The 16598-nt window shown below is 52.2% G+C and overlaps 1 long non-coding RNA gene across 1 annotated transcript; it reads left to right on the plus strand.

Moving 5' to 3' along the window:
- The first annotated feature begins 1469 nt into the window (after nucleotides 1-1469).
- LOC141464941 (uncharacterized) lies at nucleotides 1470-7893 on the plus strand. Its single transcript, XR_012463264.1, has 5 exons — nucleotides 1470-1712; nucleotides 5527-5781; nucleotides 5992-6127; nucleotides 6850-7090; nucleotides 7436-7893. It is a non-coding gene; the product is annotated as an uncharacterized lncRNA (long non-coding RNA).
- Nucleotides 7894-16598: the final 8705 nt, after the last annotated feature.

Here is a 16598-nt window from a genome sequence, read left to right on the forward strand (position 1 = left end):
CAGAGGGCAAGTGGGCGAGTGGCCAGGGTAAGGGAGTGGGAGACAGGAATAGCTGGGGGCTGGCTGAGATTTCAGGCAGTATCTCATCATGTGCCTTTTGCTTTGTATTTTTCAGATGCCTCACGCAGGCTCAGAGCAGTGAAGCCTCATGCCCATGAGCGGGCCGAGAAGGTGAGGTGGTTGTGGGCCCTGTTGGTGTCTAATGGGGAAGTCTAATAGTGAAGCACCTGGACTTTGGGAGATGGATAGCAACACAGCCAAAACACTGTCTGGAGTGGCGACCTAGATATTTTGTTCCTATGAGAATATGACCACAGGTCATTTATCTTACTCTGTAAATAGTGGACAGCCCAGAGCCCTTTGAGCTCTCCTGCATGGCAGGGGGCTGCACGCCAGGATCTCCCCTTTTGTGAGGACGCTTGCTTAAGCATCTACTCCTCGAGGTTGAGAGACTCCTTGCCACAACAGATTCTCGGTAAGTGACCAATAGCATGCTAAACCTTGATATCTTAGCTAAGTAATATTAAGGGTTGATTGCGCATATAGAATCCTTTAGACACAAACCGTTGACCAAGTCTGGGACTGGAATTGGATCCAGCCGCACCCAGACTCCTCTCTGAGAAGGAGTTTAGAAAGCAAGGGGGTCCTTTCTGAACCCTGTGACTCAACGGGAGGGTCTCCCTGACAGCTTGTCTGACCCTGTCCTCTCTGCAGGAAATAATAGAGTGTGCCTCGACATCGAATCTTGTAAAACACTATCGCATTTGCTACTGATTTTGTTAAATCAATGTTTCACCTTATTAAATACTTCACTACTTCTCTCTTACGAGTGAGGTTAATCACTCTGAGACAATCGGTGTATTCCGCGGGATGTGAAGCGTTATCACTGATCATTTACAGAGGCATGGAGTGAACTCGAGCCCTAAATTCTAAAAGTAATGGGCTCATGATAATTGGTACAATTGGAAAGCTGTTGAAGAACACTGAAAAGAAATTAGGGACCGCACAAAGGATGGAAAAGATAAGGGAATTATCTGCAAGATTTGAGGCACTTGTTTAGAAGCCACGTATCAAGACAGGGAGGATATGAAAAGAAGAGAGCAGGACCTAAAGAAAGAAATAGAAAGAAAGAAAGAAATCCTGCTGTCTTTTGAAAAAAAAAAAAAGTTGTGAGAACAACTGCAGGAAGAAAAGGAGAAAATGCAAAAACTGGGAGTAAAGGTCAAAATGATGTTTATACAGGCTCCCCACCCCCCTGACACTGTACAGGTTAGGAAACTGATAGTATCCCCTGAAGATTGGGATGGAGACATTTGGGGTGGTCCCGATGATAGCGAGCCAGAAGATGATGTTGCTGCTTTGCCCCACAGATCCTCCTGAATATGAAGCCAGACCTGTTATCAAAACAGAAATAACTACGGGACCTCGGTGTGGTAATCCGCGGAATACTACGCGAACCAGCCCCTGGGATCCATTGCAACTGACAAATTTGCAAGAGAAATATAGTAGAAATGCCGGTGAAACTGAAACTGAATACTTGTGGCGAGTATGCTTAACTGGCAGCGACTGAATGATGTTAAACCAGGATGAAGCCAGCAGTTACTGGGGTCTGGGAGTTAACTAAAATCTAGGACCCGACCCGGAAGATAAACCCTATTCTATCACCAGCCAAGTAGTTTACTGGGCGGGAAGAGTTGACATCCTGGAGCGGGGTGAGCCCTCCCTAATCCCCATTGAATCTCTGAGTTACCCATAGCTATCACAAAAGCCGCTTGCATACAAGCCATGGATGAACGAGGACAACAGGATATCCCACTCTCTGCTACAGCAGCTTTTACAATGTTAAAACCGGTGATTAGAGGAGCCCCAGCAGTTCTTAAATCCCGACTAGTCAAAAAACGGGATGAGATTAGAAGAGATACTGAATTCAAGGCGCAGGGCAATCACTCTCCCCAGACGACTTCCCACTTGGGCAGAAGTCATGCACGATATCGTTAACTACTGCTGTGGAACAGGCTGGGATGCTGCAGCACTTGAAAAACCAAGACAGTAATCCCAGGGAGGAGATCACAAAGTAAGACCCGAGAAACAGGGAACAGAAATTAAATCAAAGGGAAATAAAAACTTGCAAACATGGACAAGGAACGAAGCATGGAGGAAAGCACTAGCACTAGGCATTCCCAGAGCCGTGATTCAAGGTCAGCCTACTGGCAATATCTTGCGGCTCATTGAAGCATTCCAGAAACGAGAAAATGGTGAAAACAGAGACTGTACTTCAACTTCATTGAAGGGGAATAATCCCTTTCTTCCTCTTAAGGAGGAATTACAGGACACAGAGTCAAAAAAGGAGTGATGTCTGGAAGGCGATTGGGCCTGCCTGTCCGGAAAGTAGAGGCTTATCAGTGGACAAATGATAATGGCCCATACATACTAATTCCAGTTGGTCCTCGAAGACAATCAGTGAAGTGTTTAATAGATACAGGAGCACAAATTTCTATATTAATACAACAAGATGCTGAGAAGCTGGGTGTGTGATCTGGACGGCAAAGAGTTAGAATCACAGGTGTGAATGGGGCAACTGATCTATGTCAAACTGCTAAGGTTAGTTTATGGCTCCCGAGCGAGAAACGCATGTCGTCTACTCGCTTTACAATTCAAGTTCATCATAAAAATAACTTTAGGTTTTGATATTTTAAACGGCCGAACCTGGCGCCTCCTGGATGGTCCTCTGGCTCAAACACAGACCTTACCCCATGCAGAAACCGGGAAGCGGCAGTGCGGGTGCACTCTCCGAGTCAAAGATCACTAACGTACCACAGTATCTGATCTCTGCTGCAGAACAAGAGGGCGTTTCTGAAGTCATAGCTGATTTAGACAAAAGATGAATTATCTCCAGAACCCACTCCCCATATAACTCACCTGTCTGGCCGGTTCGGAAACCAGATGGGACGTGGTGTTTAACAGTAGATTATCGCCATCTAAATGCTAATACAGCCCCTCTTAACAGCTGCTGTAGTAAACATTGCAACCTTAACAGCTACTCTGCAAGCAGCTGCACATCCATGGATGGCAGCACTAGACGTAAAAGATATGTGCTTTATGGTTCCCTTGAAGGAGGAGAATAAAGAGAAGTTTGCTTTCATTTGGGAGGGAATACAATATATCTTTAACAGACTCCCACAGGGGTATAAACATGCACCCACAATTGCTCACGCTGCACTTGCTGAACTTTTACAGTCAGTCTCACTCCCACAAGATGTGAAACTGTACCAATATATAGACGATATTTTGATTGGAGGAACTTCTCCTGAGACACTGGGGGAAGCGGCAAGCACTAATAAAGCAGAAATTGAGGTTCCACCCGGAAAATGCCAGGGACCAAGTCAAGAAGTGAAATTTTTAGGTACCTGCTGGATATCAGGCAGTGCCGTGATTCCTCCAGATACTTTAAGGAAAACTGAAGAATTGCAAATGCCCCAATCAAAGAAAGAATTACAACAATTAAGGGGAACTTTAGGATATTGGAGGAAGCATGTGCCTGGACTTTCTATAATTTCTCGTCCGTTATATTCCTTTTTATGGAAAGGTAAATCTTGGGAGTGGAGATCAGAACATAATGAGCCAGTAAAAACTCTGATTGAAGAATTAAAAACATACCAGTCACTGGGACCAGTACACCCCCGTGACCCTATCGTAGCCAATGGGGCTTTTCCGGAACACCTACCTAATGTAATCTGTTCGGGAGCTGGCCCCAAGGGGCTGAAAAGACCTCTATTGTTTAGCTCAACTGCACTTAAAGAGACAGAACAACTGTACTCTGAATGGGAAAAAGGATTTTTGCTTTTAGTCTGAGCAGTTAAACAAGTTGAGAAAATACATCAGGGACAACCTGTGCAAACTAGAGGACCCTTTAATTTACTAGAAGCAATCCTAAAGGGAACTGCTGCCTCAGAAGGAGTCGCAGAAAAACGTACTATCAGAAAATGGTATGCTTATCTAACAGGAGTTGCAGAAAATATAGAGTTAACTGAAGGGGACACTAAGGTTTCCAAATTGCAGACGCCTGCAAAAAACAGACCTTTTAGTATTACAGCAACCTTTTAAACCTTCACCCATTCTGTATGCACCGCCTCTCTCTGAGAATACCCCAACAGAAAACATTTGGTTTACAGATGTTTCTGCAAAAAGAGTAACTGGTAAATGGCAATATAAAGCTGTTACATTAGATATTACCTCTGGCAAACAAGTAATAGAGGAAGGTGAAGGCAGTGCACAAGTAGGAGAAATAAGAGCAGTCATTTTGGCAGCACAGAATGGAGCAAAAATTGTATATGTAGACTCTTAAACTGTATGGACCGGTGCCACACAGTGGCTCTGTCAGTGGGAAACCTTAAACTGGAAAGTAAATGGATCCCCAATTTGGGGAAACAAAGACTGGCGATTATTACTAGATATAGCCAGGAAAACACCTTCTAAGATTGGATGGGTTAAAGCTCACGCTAAGGATAATCAACCAGCCACAAAGTGGAATTGGAAGGTAGATGAGCTAACTAGAATTAGGAAAGTCACCTTAGATTAGGAATGGTATCGATTGGGAGAATGGCTACATCAAAATTTAGGCCACACAGGTAAGGAAGCACTTTGCTGCACAGAGTAAAGGCTGGCCTATAAACAGGAAAACTTGTGAAACTATTCTTACAGCATGTCCCCAGCGTAGACTGAGATTGCAGACAGATTATCCTGCTAAAGCACCACCTCTATATATCAACAAAGGGAAAACTTTATGGTCTACATGCCAAATTGATTATATTGGACCATTCAAATCCTCTGCAAGGTACCGATACATCCTCACGGGAGTGGAGGTAGTTTCCGGCTTGCTTGTGGTCAATAAATGTCAGAGAGCCGATGGAAAAAATACAGTGCAAGGACTATCATTGTGGTTCTCAAATCTACCTACTCCCAATGTTTATCCAAAGTGATAATGGCTCGCGTTTTTCATGTAAGGAAGTACAAAATTGGACAAAACAACAGGGAATTAAATGGGTATTCCACAGCCGATACAAACCACAATCAAATGGGATGGTAGAAAGAGCTAATGGCTTATTGAAAAAGAATCTCAAACTATATGAGGCTCAATGGGATAGAAAACTTTCTAAAGTAGTCCATCAACTAAATAATCGATACGAGCCCACTGGAATCCCTATAAGCCGAGCAGTCTGTAAAAACTGAGCTCATCGTTCCTGTATTAGATTTACATCGAATTTCTATCAAATGAGCCACCTAGCCTTCCTATATAGTATATTTTGGTGCCCCGATATTACTTGGCGTATTTCATAAGTATACCTTTTATGGCCGTTTCTCGTGCTTTTCCGAGAGAGCTGCTTTACTTTTTCATAGTTGCACGGTTTTGGAATGCCTCTTCTGCCTTTCAGATCTTCTCTTTCTCCTACGCCTTAAATACTCGTACAAGAACGTGCAGAAAATGTTATGTGCAGCTGTAACGTGCTTTGGGGTTTTTTTTGGTAGGATGAAATGGAAATACTGGGACTGGCGATCCAGAAGTCTGAAGAAGCCACCGTAAAGGACCGTCCCAGTGACTACCGTCGAGTTAGGATTATTAAAAGCACCAAAGCGACACGCTCGTAGAGATGGGGACTACCTCTGGACACGTGTTAATCCCGGTCAGGTGTCCTCGGGATACAGATGGTCTGCGCTTCCTGCTCTGACAAGACAGAAGCGATGAGCTTCAGGATGAGCTCCTGAAGACAAGAAAGAGGCCAGGTGCCGGGGTTCTTGTCTCTTTGTTTGTTTGTTTGTTTGTTTGTTTGTTTGTTTGTTTGTTTTGGGCGGGGGGTGGCGGGCGGGCGGGCGGGCGTGTGGCTTCCAAAACAGGGTGCGCGGTTGACTGCAGGTGGCAGCCTGCAGAGCTCTTTTGCTGCCTGACCTCGCCTTTTCTTTGTCACTCCTCTTTCATGGCATCTGCGCTGAAAGCCGGGGCGGTCAACGAAGAGACGTGGACAAAACGGGACGAACCGGCGCCGCTTCTGCCTGTTTTCCAGGCTTTGCCACGAACCAAGGAGCATCATCAGCCTCGTCACTGGTGGCGGCGAGTCCTGAGGTGGCTTAGGTGAGTCGAGCCTTCCAGGAACGTCCGTTGTCCGTAGCCTACGGCGTGTCATTTGGACGTCAGTCGGAAGGAGGTTTCCCTTTCTGAAAGGGCACCGGTTTCTCGTGCCAAGCGGTTGCCTCTCCTGAAGTTCCCACGAGAGGGGATCCTCGGAGACGATGCGCTGGGCAGCAGAAGTCATCAGCGAGGAGACGTCGCGCGCTCTATTAAATAGGGACAAAAAGAAAGACGATGTCCTTCCAAAGGCCCGAGCGCGGCACCTCTTCCGACGGCCGATGGCATGGCCGGCCTTTGGGCTCTGGGTCCCCCGTAACAGCGGGGACACGGCCAAACCCTGTTCCTCTGCGTGTTCGGCACAGCCAAAAGCCTTGGCCGGTCCGCCGGTCGTTTTCGGTAGCCTGGTGGATCGCGGCACCGGGGATTGGATTTCCCCCTGCCAAAAGTACAGCCGTTTGGGGAATCTCTTACCTTCCTGGTTTTTTCTATCGTAAAGGAGACTTTAAAAAAAGGGTTAAAGTCGTATAACGTGCAAACTGACTTGCAGGCTTTAAACGGCAACCGTCCACCGGCTGTAGCCTACAGCGTCTTAGGCGTCCCTAAGCGGCGAGGTATTTGTTCCAAATCTTTGAAAAGAGAGGCGACTGAAGGTAACGGGTTGGGTTTTTGGTTGGGTTTTTTTTCTAGTTTTTTTGTTTTTTGTTTTTCCCCCCCCTTTTCTTTAGGCGGAGCGCTCTGAAGAACCTGATTTCTGCCTGGCTTTCAGCGTCGCGTTTCCCCGGCAGTGCGGTAGCATCTCTCTCGGGCAGTGCCGCCGGCCAGATGTCCCTCCTCCTTGGGTAGGAGAGAAAGCAGCCCCCGGTCAAATGACAACTGCGCGTTCTGGAGACGGAGAGCGCAACGGTGGGGGTTCGGAGCTGTGCCAGTTGAATTAGCGCCGAAGAAAAAGTCCGAGGCTTTTCTAGCGTGAGTATTTTTCTTGGCCGTATCTAAACGCGCGCAGAGCTTTCCAGCGGCGGGGAAAGGGAAGGGAGGAGGCGCTTCCCCCCAGCGGGCGGAGGGTTTGTTCCGCTGTTAGGCTGAGAAGGTGTTGCAAGTGGCACGGGTCAGTCTGAATAGGGACCTGAAGCGTCGGGATGGCTCCGGCTTTGGCAGGCCGTGCCGTCTTTGGAGCGGAGCTGTTTCCCCGCAATCCTCCTGTAGCTCAGCTCCTGTCCTGTCCCTCGGCCGGAGGGAATTCCTCTACTCTCTTCGGTGCTCTTTCGTTTGATGATGCTGATCTCCGGTTGGGGTTTGCTGTTTGTTTTGCAGGTGCCTCGTTGTCCGCGTCTCGTGCTGCTCGACAGATGCCCCGGCCCGGGTTTGCAGCCGGTGGTGGAGCCGCCTGAGGGGAAGGGGCCAGCCCTGGGTCTGGTCGTTCGGTGCATTTTTTGGGGCGAATTAAAAAAAACGGTGCGTGTGTGGGGGGTGGTGGTGGTGTGATGATGTCATTTGGGGCAGCCGGATGTCAGCGGGGGAGCGACGGTGCGGCGGAGGAGCAGGTGAGTGGGGGTTAAGTGGGGTTCCCCCCACAAGAGGGTGGGTCACGGCCCCCAAACGCCTGAAAACTTGGTGCGGGGCAGGTGGTTGGGGTTTTGGGCGGTGGTGTTTAAAAAATGTTAAAAGCTGTATATGCGGGGGTGAGGCATTGGAGTAGAGAACAATCTCTCATTTTTCTGTGTGTTGAAAACTAATATTCCCTTACGTATATAAAAGGAGTTCCAAATACCAACCCGTATCTCTAAGGATTCTGTATTATTTAATGGGAGTTTAGACGACGGAAAGATTTTTTAAAAGATTTATTTATAAAGAGAGATTGAAGCGTCAAAGCGGATGTCTGGACAGGTCGCTAGTCCAATTGGATGTTGTCTATCGTGCGTGTTAATCTGTAAGTCTAAACAGATGTGACTCTTAGCAGACGTTCTGTCGAAGTGTATCAAGAGCATCCGTTTTCCCTAAGTCTTACCCACGGGTCGGTCAGTGCGGAGGCGTAAACGCCTGTGCTGTAGATGGTTCCAGACTGCAAAGAGAGCCTATCGCTAGAAGGGATTTCCAAACTGGCCCTCCCCTCTGCTCTCTCTTGCCGGCGTCCAAGCGCTTTCAAAAGCGCTTTAAGCAGGAGTGTTGATTCCCAGGAGGATAGGGAAGCTCTACAGAGAGACTTAGGTAGATTGGATCGTTGGGCCAACATCAGTGGTATGAGTTTCAACAAGGGCGAGCGCCAGGTTCTGCGCGTGGGCCACAATAACCCCGAGCAGCGCTACAGGCTTGGGGAAATGTGGCTGGAAAACCACCTGGAAGAAAGAGACCTGGGGGTTCTAATGGACAAGCGGCTGAACGTGAGCCGGCAGTGTGCCCAGGTGGCCACGAAAGCCAACGGCATCCTGGCTTGTATTAGAAACAGCGTGAGCAGCAGAAGTAGGGAGGCGATTGTGCCCCTGTACTCGGCACTGGTGAGGCCGCACCTGGAGTATTGCGTCCGGTTTTGGGCACCTCAATCCAAGAGAGATGTCGAGGTGCTGGAGCGAGTGCAGAGGAGGGCAACGAAGCTGGTGAAGGGCCTGGAAAACAAATCCTATGAAGAGCGGTTGAAGGAGCTGGGACTGTTTAGTATGAGGAAGAGGGGGCTGAGGGGAGACCTCGTCACTCTCTAAACCTACTTGAAAGGACACTGTAGAGAGGTCGGTGCTGGTCTCCTGGCACGGGTAGGTAATGACAGAACGAGAGGGAACGGCTTCAAGCTCCAACAGGGTAGGTTTAGACTGGACATTAGGAAAGAATGTTTCACAGAGGGAGTGGTCGGGCATTGGAACAGGCTACCCAGGGAGGTGGTCGAGTCACCATCCCTGGATGTGTTTAAGAACCGTCGAGATGTGGTGTTGGGGGATATGGTGTAGGGGAGAACTTTGTAGAGTAGGGTAGATGGTTGGACTCGATGATCCCAAGGGTCTCTTGCAACCTAGACGATTCTATGATTCTATGAAAAGCAGCCCCTTCCCCCGTTTCCCCTCCCGCCCTGGGGAGCTGGATCGGTGCAGCGGGACAGGAGGAAAAAAACGCAGCCCCGTTTTCCTGCAGGGACGCAAAGCTCCCCGATGTCTCTGTGGTGGATAAGGCGGCACCCCCGCCTGCCTTCCTGGACGCCGGCGGACTGGCTGCTGTCGCCCCCACGGCCCCCGGGGCCACGCGCAGAGCGCCGCGGCGTCCCTGGGGCTGGTTGCGGGGCGAACACCGGAGGTTTTTGGCGCCGAGGCGACGGCTGCGGCTGCCCGGACTGCGAGCGGGGACAGGGCAGAGAGCGGGAAGGCCTGCCCGCCGGTAAGTGGTCACGGTCCCTGGGTGGAGGGAAGCGGGCTGAGAGCGGTCACCGCTCATGGCCCCGGTGAGGTCTCAGAGGGGGACAAGGAAGGGGGCGTGGGCGCTGCCCGGTGCTTTCCGCCCGCTGCGGACCGGTCCGCAGCGATTTCTGGGCTGGCCGCCGTTTTCCCCCGGCCCCCTCCGGTTCCGGAGCGGCTCGGCCCGCCCATACCGCGCGCCCATTGGTCGCGGTGCCGTAAGCGGCGTCCGTCCTCTAGGAGCCCCCGTCCCATTGGTCGATCGCGCCGTCAATCTCCAGCGCCTCCCAGTCCGGCCAATCGGAGCGCGGCAGGCGATCCGACCAATCGGAGCGGGGCGGTCGCGTTGTGATTGGCTCGTCCTCCTGTCAATCCGCCCGGGGGGCGGTTGCCATGGTGAGGAAGCCCCGCCCGGTCGCGCATGCGCAGTAGTAAGGACGGCGCCGTCCTCACTACTGCGCATGCGCCACCGGGCGGGGCGTCCTCACCATGGCAACCGCCATTGACGTCCCACTCCGGCCAATCGGAGCGCGGCAGGCGATCCGACCAATCGGAGCGCGGCGGTCGCGTTGTGATTGGCTCGTCCTCCTGTCAATCCTCCCGGGGGCGGTTGCCATGGTGAGGAAGCCCCGCCTGGTCGCGCATGCGCAGTAGTAAGGGCGGCGCCGTGCTCGCTACTGCCGCCTTGTGGACAAAAATCGGTACTGCAGGTGGGGGGCGCGCATGCGCAGTGGAAAGAGTGGCGCCGCCCTCGCTGCTGCCGCCGCTTGTGGACAAAAAGCGGTACTGCAGGTACGGGGGTAGGGGGGTCCGGCCGCATGCGCAGTGGACGGGGGGGGGGGGGGCGCTGCGCTCGCCGCTGCCGCCCGTGCCAGCAGAAACCGGCGCTGCAGCTCGGCGGATGCGGGGGGGGAAGGCGGAGCCCTGGGAGGTTCCATTTTCCCCAAATTGGGGAAAATTATTCAATTTGGGGTTTTTTTCGGTGCTTTTCCGCAACGGAAAAGACTTCAGGGTTTTGTTAGGGTTTTTCTTGCCCTTCCCCGCCGCCGGGGACGGCGCCCATGCGGGGGCTGACGCTGCAGAACCGTAAATTGAACCCCCAAATTGAACCCCGAACATGAATAACATTTTCCCCAATTTGGGGAAAAGGGAACCTTCCCCGGTCCCGCCTCCCCCCGCTCCCCGAGCCGCACCGCCGGTTTCTGCTGGCACGGGCGGCAGCGGCGGCGAGCGCAGCGCCCCCCTTTCTACTGGGCATGCGCGTCCCCCCCCCCCCCGCCCTGTACCTGCGTACCTGCAGTACCGCTTTTTGTCCACGAGGGGGCAGTAGCGAGCACGGCGCCGCCCTCACTACTGCGCATGCGCCACCGGGCGGGGCGTCCTCACCATGGCAACCGCCATTGACGTCCCACTCCGGCCAATCGGAGCGCGGCAGGCGATCCGACCAATCGGAGCGCGGCGGTCGCGTTGTGATTGGCTCGTCCTCCTGTCAATCCGCCCGGGGGGCGGTTGCCATGGTGAGGAAGCCCCGCCCGGTCGCGCATGCGCAGTAGTAAGGACGGCGCCGCCCTCACTACTGCGCATGCGCCACCGGGCGGGGCGTCCTCACCATGGCAACCGCCCCCTGGCGGATTGACAGGAGGACGAGCCAATCACAGCGCGACCGCCGCGCTCCCATTGGTCGGATCGCCTGCCGCGCTCCGATTGGCCGGGGTGGGAGGCGCTGAAGATTGACGGCGCGACCGACCAATGGGACGGGCTCCCCGAGGACGGAAGCCGCTTCCGGCGCCGTGACCAATGGGCGCGCCGCATGGGCGGGCCGAGCCGCTCCGGAAGCGGAGGGGGCCGGGGGAAAATGGCGGCGCGCGCAGAAGCGGCTGCGGCGCGGCGCGGCGCGGACCGCACCGCACCGGACCGGCGCGGGCGGAAAGCACCGGGCAGCCGGACAGCGTCGCGGTGCCGCTGGACAGCGTCGCGGTGCCGCTGGACAGCGTCGCGAGGCAGCTGGACAGCGTCGAGGCCAGCGGGGGGGCGCGGGGAAGGCGGCCGGGGTCCCGAGGCGGCTCCGAGGGGAGACGGCGTTGCGGGGGGGCGGGCTGAGGCGTCTGGGGAGGTGCTCGCGGCTCCTGGGGCTGGCAAACGGGCTCGCGTGGCTGGTGTTGGGGCTTCAGCCGGAGAGGGAGTCGTGTGGCTTTGGGCTGAGGGGCGGGGGTGGAGTCCGGCGTTTTGGGGACTCGAGCAGAGGCTCAGCGGCTGGGTTTTGGGGCTCGGAAGGGGGCAGTAAGTGATGCGGTTTGGGGGCGGAGAGCAGAAGCCGTTTTGGCTGGTTCTGCAGGGGGGGTGGGCAGGAGGGCGTTGGGGGCTGCGGGGGAAAGCAGGGGCTGGGCGGGCTGCGGGGTGCTCAAACAGCAGGTGAGGTTTTCAAATCTGCAACTTGTAACTGTTGCAGCTTTGTTCTGGCTTCCTCCATTTTTGCAAAAGCTTCTGTTGCTAGACAGAGCATTCCTCTGTGTATCAGCTACTTGAGCTAGTTTATTTCAATGCGTCTGATCAGGTTTGTCTGTTCAGCAAAGTGGCATTTAAAGGTGACGTTTCACCGGATGCCAGCGGCTGTGCCTTATTTCCAGTATAAAGATGTATTCCCCAAATATCAGAGTGGGATATAACAACTGCAGCTGGTCAAAAGTAACACTGAAATGCAAAATTTAGAATTTCTTTTTTCCCATTGGCTCCTCCTCAGTATGAACACAAAGTTAATTTCTATTCTTAATTCCTATTTATGCTACATATATGAAGGATGAACGCGAGGAAAGGAGACCATAAAATACTGGCCTATTGCTATTTGTATGCTGTGCTTTGAACAGAAGAGACAAAACTGTCCTTTTTGTGAAATAATACTGGCTGTATCAGTGCCGTCCTCGTGTTTTTATTCAAAAATGTGAGATTTGTTGCCCCGAATGGTGAGAGTAGTTTTTGTTAATGGAAGTCGCAAGAGGTTCTGCCACCTTAAAAACCATAGAATCGTAGAATGGTTAGAGTTGGAAGGGACCTTCAAGATCATCGTGTTGCAGCCCCCCTGCCTTGGGCAGGGACGCCTCCACTAGAGCGGGTTGCTCAAAGCCCCGTCCAGCCTGGCCTTAAACACTTCCAGGGATGGGGCATCCACAGCTTCCCCGGGCAACCTGTTCCAGTGCCTCACCACCCTCACGGTAAAGAATTTCCTCCTAACATCTAGTCTGAATCTCCCCTCTTCCGATTTAAAACCGTTACCCCTTGTCCTGTCGCTACCTTTCCCGACAGAGAGTCCCTCTCCGGCTCTCCCGTAGGCTCCCTTCAGATATTGGAAGGCTGCTCTGAGGTCTCCCCGGAGCCTTCTCTTCTCCAGGCTGAACAACCCCAGCTCTCTCAGTCTCTCTTCACAGGGGAGGTGCTCCGTCCCTCCGATGGTTTTCGTGGCCCTCCGCTGGGCCCCTTCCAACAGGTCCACGTCCTTCCCGTGTCGAGGACTCCAAAGCTGGACACCGTACGCCAGGTGGGGTCTCGCGCGCGCAGAGTAGAGGGGGGTAGAATCGCCTCCCGTGACCCGCTGGCCACGCTTCTCTTGATGCAGCCCAGGGTGGGGTTGGCTTTCTGGGCTGCCAGCGCGCGTTGCCGGCTCGTACTGACATGTAATAATGCTACTGACGTACCGTTAGCAGCCTCGTGTTAAAAGAAGCGAGAAGCTGTAATATCCTTAATTTAGACAGTTTTTACGTGAAATGGTGCATCCTCACTGTTTTGTCACTTTCAGGAGCGAGCAATTGACCGAGAGCAGGAGAGAGACCTTTTCCAGCAAGAGATAGGGAAGCCGGAACAACAGCTTAAGGTTCCACAAAGGATTCGGCCTGTCAGCGAGCATCAAACCGGAGAGGTAACGCGCGCTATTGCTTGTACTCAAGGGATCTAAATGGTACGCTGACAGCCGTTCGGATACCCTAGGGAAGCTGTTTTATGGTGTCCCTAACCTGCATCCGTTCGCAAGGCAGGAAAGGAAATCCCCCGAGATGCAAGGCTACGGTGTCGGGGGAACGTGGGGAAAGTGTGTTCTGGGTGTTTTTTGAGTCGGTCGGTTGGATGTTTTTAGTAGCAGACACACAGAAGCCTCGTAACTTTCAAAAAGACTCCCTCGCGTAACTTAATTTAGAAAATGGGGTTTTCAAAAGCCCGTGGAAACATTCAGGACTCCTGTAGCGATTCCCCCTGCTCTTGCGTCCTTTTGTGACATCCTGTTGGTAGCACGGGTACGGGCACCGCAGGAACGCGGTGACCAAGGGGTCACAGCCGAGACGTAGCGGCGCTCTCTGCGTGCGCCTCCCCGGGAGACGTCTGTCTCCCCTGAAACAATCTGGTGACCGCAGAAGGGCAGCTCGAGGAAGTCACAGCAACCTCTTAGGCCCAGCAAAAGCCAGAAAAGCGACAGCGGTGCAAACGCTGTGTGTTGTGAAGCTTTTTGCCTGTCTTGTTTGGTGACCTTTGGGTCAATTGAACTGCATTTTATTTTTTGGTGGGTTTTCTCCTGTCTTGCTTTTAGAGCAAGGCTGATATTTTTGCGTGATTCTCTCGCCCGATTTTCAGTCTTCAGCTTCTTCTCAGGTGGCACTGCGATTTTCAAAGAAAAGCTCTTCCTTTCGGTTCAGTTCAGTTGCTGTCGTTCGGTTCTTAAATGGTAGCAACGTTTAGTATTCTATATTAGATAGTTTATGACCACAGACAGTAATGGGACATACATGGATAGACGTGAAATGTAAGTTGTCAAAATATTTATTGCCTTACAATTCTCGGAGGTAGGGGTGTGTTTCCTGGGGTTTCAAAATCTATTTCACTAAAAAGGTTTGTAACAAATCCTGCGAAGTGTTCAGCCCGTACCGGGCGACCTGGCTGTCGTCAGCCTCTGCGTACAAGGAGTGGTGGGCCATTAGCCGAATGTGTGTTAACCGACACGCGTGGAGCAATTCCGCATCCGTCTGCTTCTGTGGCAAAGCGGGTGCCCGCTCCTGTCCTACGGACACGTTCCACAGAGGGGGGAGGCACAATTAGTTTTCCTGAATCCGGGATGTTCGTTTTGAGTTCGTTTTGTGATGCGTCTCCTCATAATTTGAGGCATGGGTAGCGTGTGAATTCCTAGTTAAAATTCTCACAGTTAAAAAGGCAAAACTTCTCCCGAGAAAAAAAATTTCAAATTTGATTGCATAATGAAACGAGGCCTGTTTTTCTGCACAGAAACGATTTGTGGGAATCGTCCTGAATTACAAGCGTGTATACCCAGATGTGTACACTCCAAGTTGGCAGATAGGCTGCAGCAGCAATGTAAAGCATGCTTTAAGGTGAAAGATGGCTGTAACTGTGATGAAAACTTTAAGGTTCGTACTAGATGCTTTTAAAGTAGGATTTTTCACAGGCAGGCGCAGCGGCAATTTTAGAGCCGAGTGGTGCCGAATATTACCCATTTACAGACAGAATTCTCGGTACTGTCTTAGATTTACATCGAATTTCTATCAAATGAGCCACCTAGCCTTCCTATATAGTATATTTTGGTGCCCCGATATTACTTGGCGTATTTCATAAGTATACCTTTTATGGCCGTTTCTCGTGCTTTTCCGAGAGAGCTGCTTTACTTTTTCATAGTTGCACGGTTTTTGAATGCCTCTTCTGCCTTTCAGATCTTCTCTTTCTCCTACGCCTTAAATACTCGTACAAGAACAGGCAGAAAATGTTATGTGCAGCTGTAACGTGCTTTGGGGTTTTTTTTTGGTAGGATGAAATGGAAATACTGGGACTGGCGATCCAGAAGTCTGAAGAAGCCACCGTAAAGGACCGTCCCAGTGACTACCGTCGAGTTAGGATTATTAAAAGCACCAAAGCGACACGCTCGTAGAGATGGGGACTACCTCTGGACACGTGTTAATCCCGGTCAGGTGTCCTCGGGATACAGATGGTCTGCGCTTCCTGCTCTGACAAGACAGAAGCGATGAGCTTCAGGATGAGCTCCTGAAGACAAGAAAGAGGCCAGGTGCCGGGGTTCTTGTCTCTTTGTTTGTTTGTTTGTTTGTTTGTTTGTTTGTTTGTTTTGGGCGGGGGGTGGCGGGCGGGCGGGCGGGCGTGTGGCTTCCAAAACAGGGTGCGCGGTTGACTGCAGGTGGCAGCCTGCAGAGCTCTTTTGCTGCCTGACCTCGCCTTTTCTTTGTCACTCCTCTTTCATGGCATCTGCGCTGAAAGCCGGGGCGGTCAACGAAGAGACGTGGACAAAACGGGACGAACCGGCGCCGCTTCTGCCTGTTTTCCAGGCTTTGCCACGAACCAAGGAGCATCATCAGCCTCGTCACTGGTGGCGGCGAGTCCTGAGGTGGCTTAGGTGAGTCGAGCCTTCCAGGAACGTCCGTTGTCCGTAGCCTACGGCGTGTCATTTGGACGTCAGTCGGAAGGAGGTTTCCCTTTCTGAAAGGGCACCGGTTTCTCGTGCCAAGCGGTTGCCTCTCCTGAAGTTCCCACGAGAGGGGATCCTCGGAGACGATGCGCTGGGCAGCAGAAGTCATCAGCGAGGAGACGTCGCGCGCTCTATTAAATAGGGACAAAAAGAAAGACGATGTCCTTCCAAAGGCCCGAGCGCGGCACCTCTTCCGACGGCCGATGGCATGGCCGGCCTTTGGGCTCTGGGTCCCCCGTAACAGCGGGGACACGGCCAAACCCTGTTCCTCTGCGTGTTCGGCACAGCCAAAAGCCTTGGCCGGTCCGCCGGTCGTTTTCGGTAGCCTGGTGGATCGCGGCACCGGGGATTGGATTTCCCCCTGCCAAAAGTACAGCCGTTTGGGGAATCTCTTACCTTCCTGGTTTTTTCTATCGTAAAGGAGACTTTAAAAAAAGGGTTAAAGTCGTATAACGTGCAAACTGACTTGCAGGCTTTAAACGGCAACCGTCCACCGGCTGTAGCCTACAGCGTCTTAGGCGTCCCTAAGCGGCGAGGTATTTGTTCCAAATCTTTGAAAAGAGAGGCGACTGAAGGTAACGGGTTGGGTTTTTGGTTGGGTTTTTTTTCTAGTTTTTTTGTTTTTTGTTTTTCCCCC

This window comes from Numenius arquata, chromosome 5, assembly GCF_964106895.1.
Source record: "Numenius arquata chromosome 5, bNumArq3.hap1.1, whole genome shotgun sequence".
NCBI classification, from domain to species: Eukaryota; Metazoa; Chordata; class Aves; order Charadriiformes; family Scolopacidae; genus Numenius; species Numenius arquata.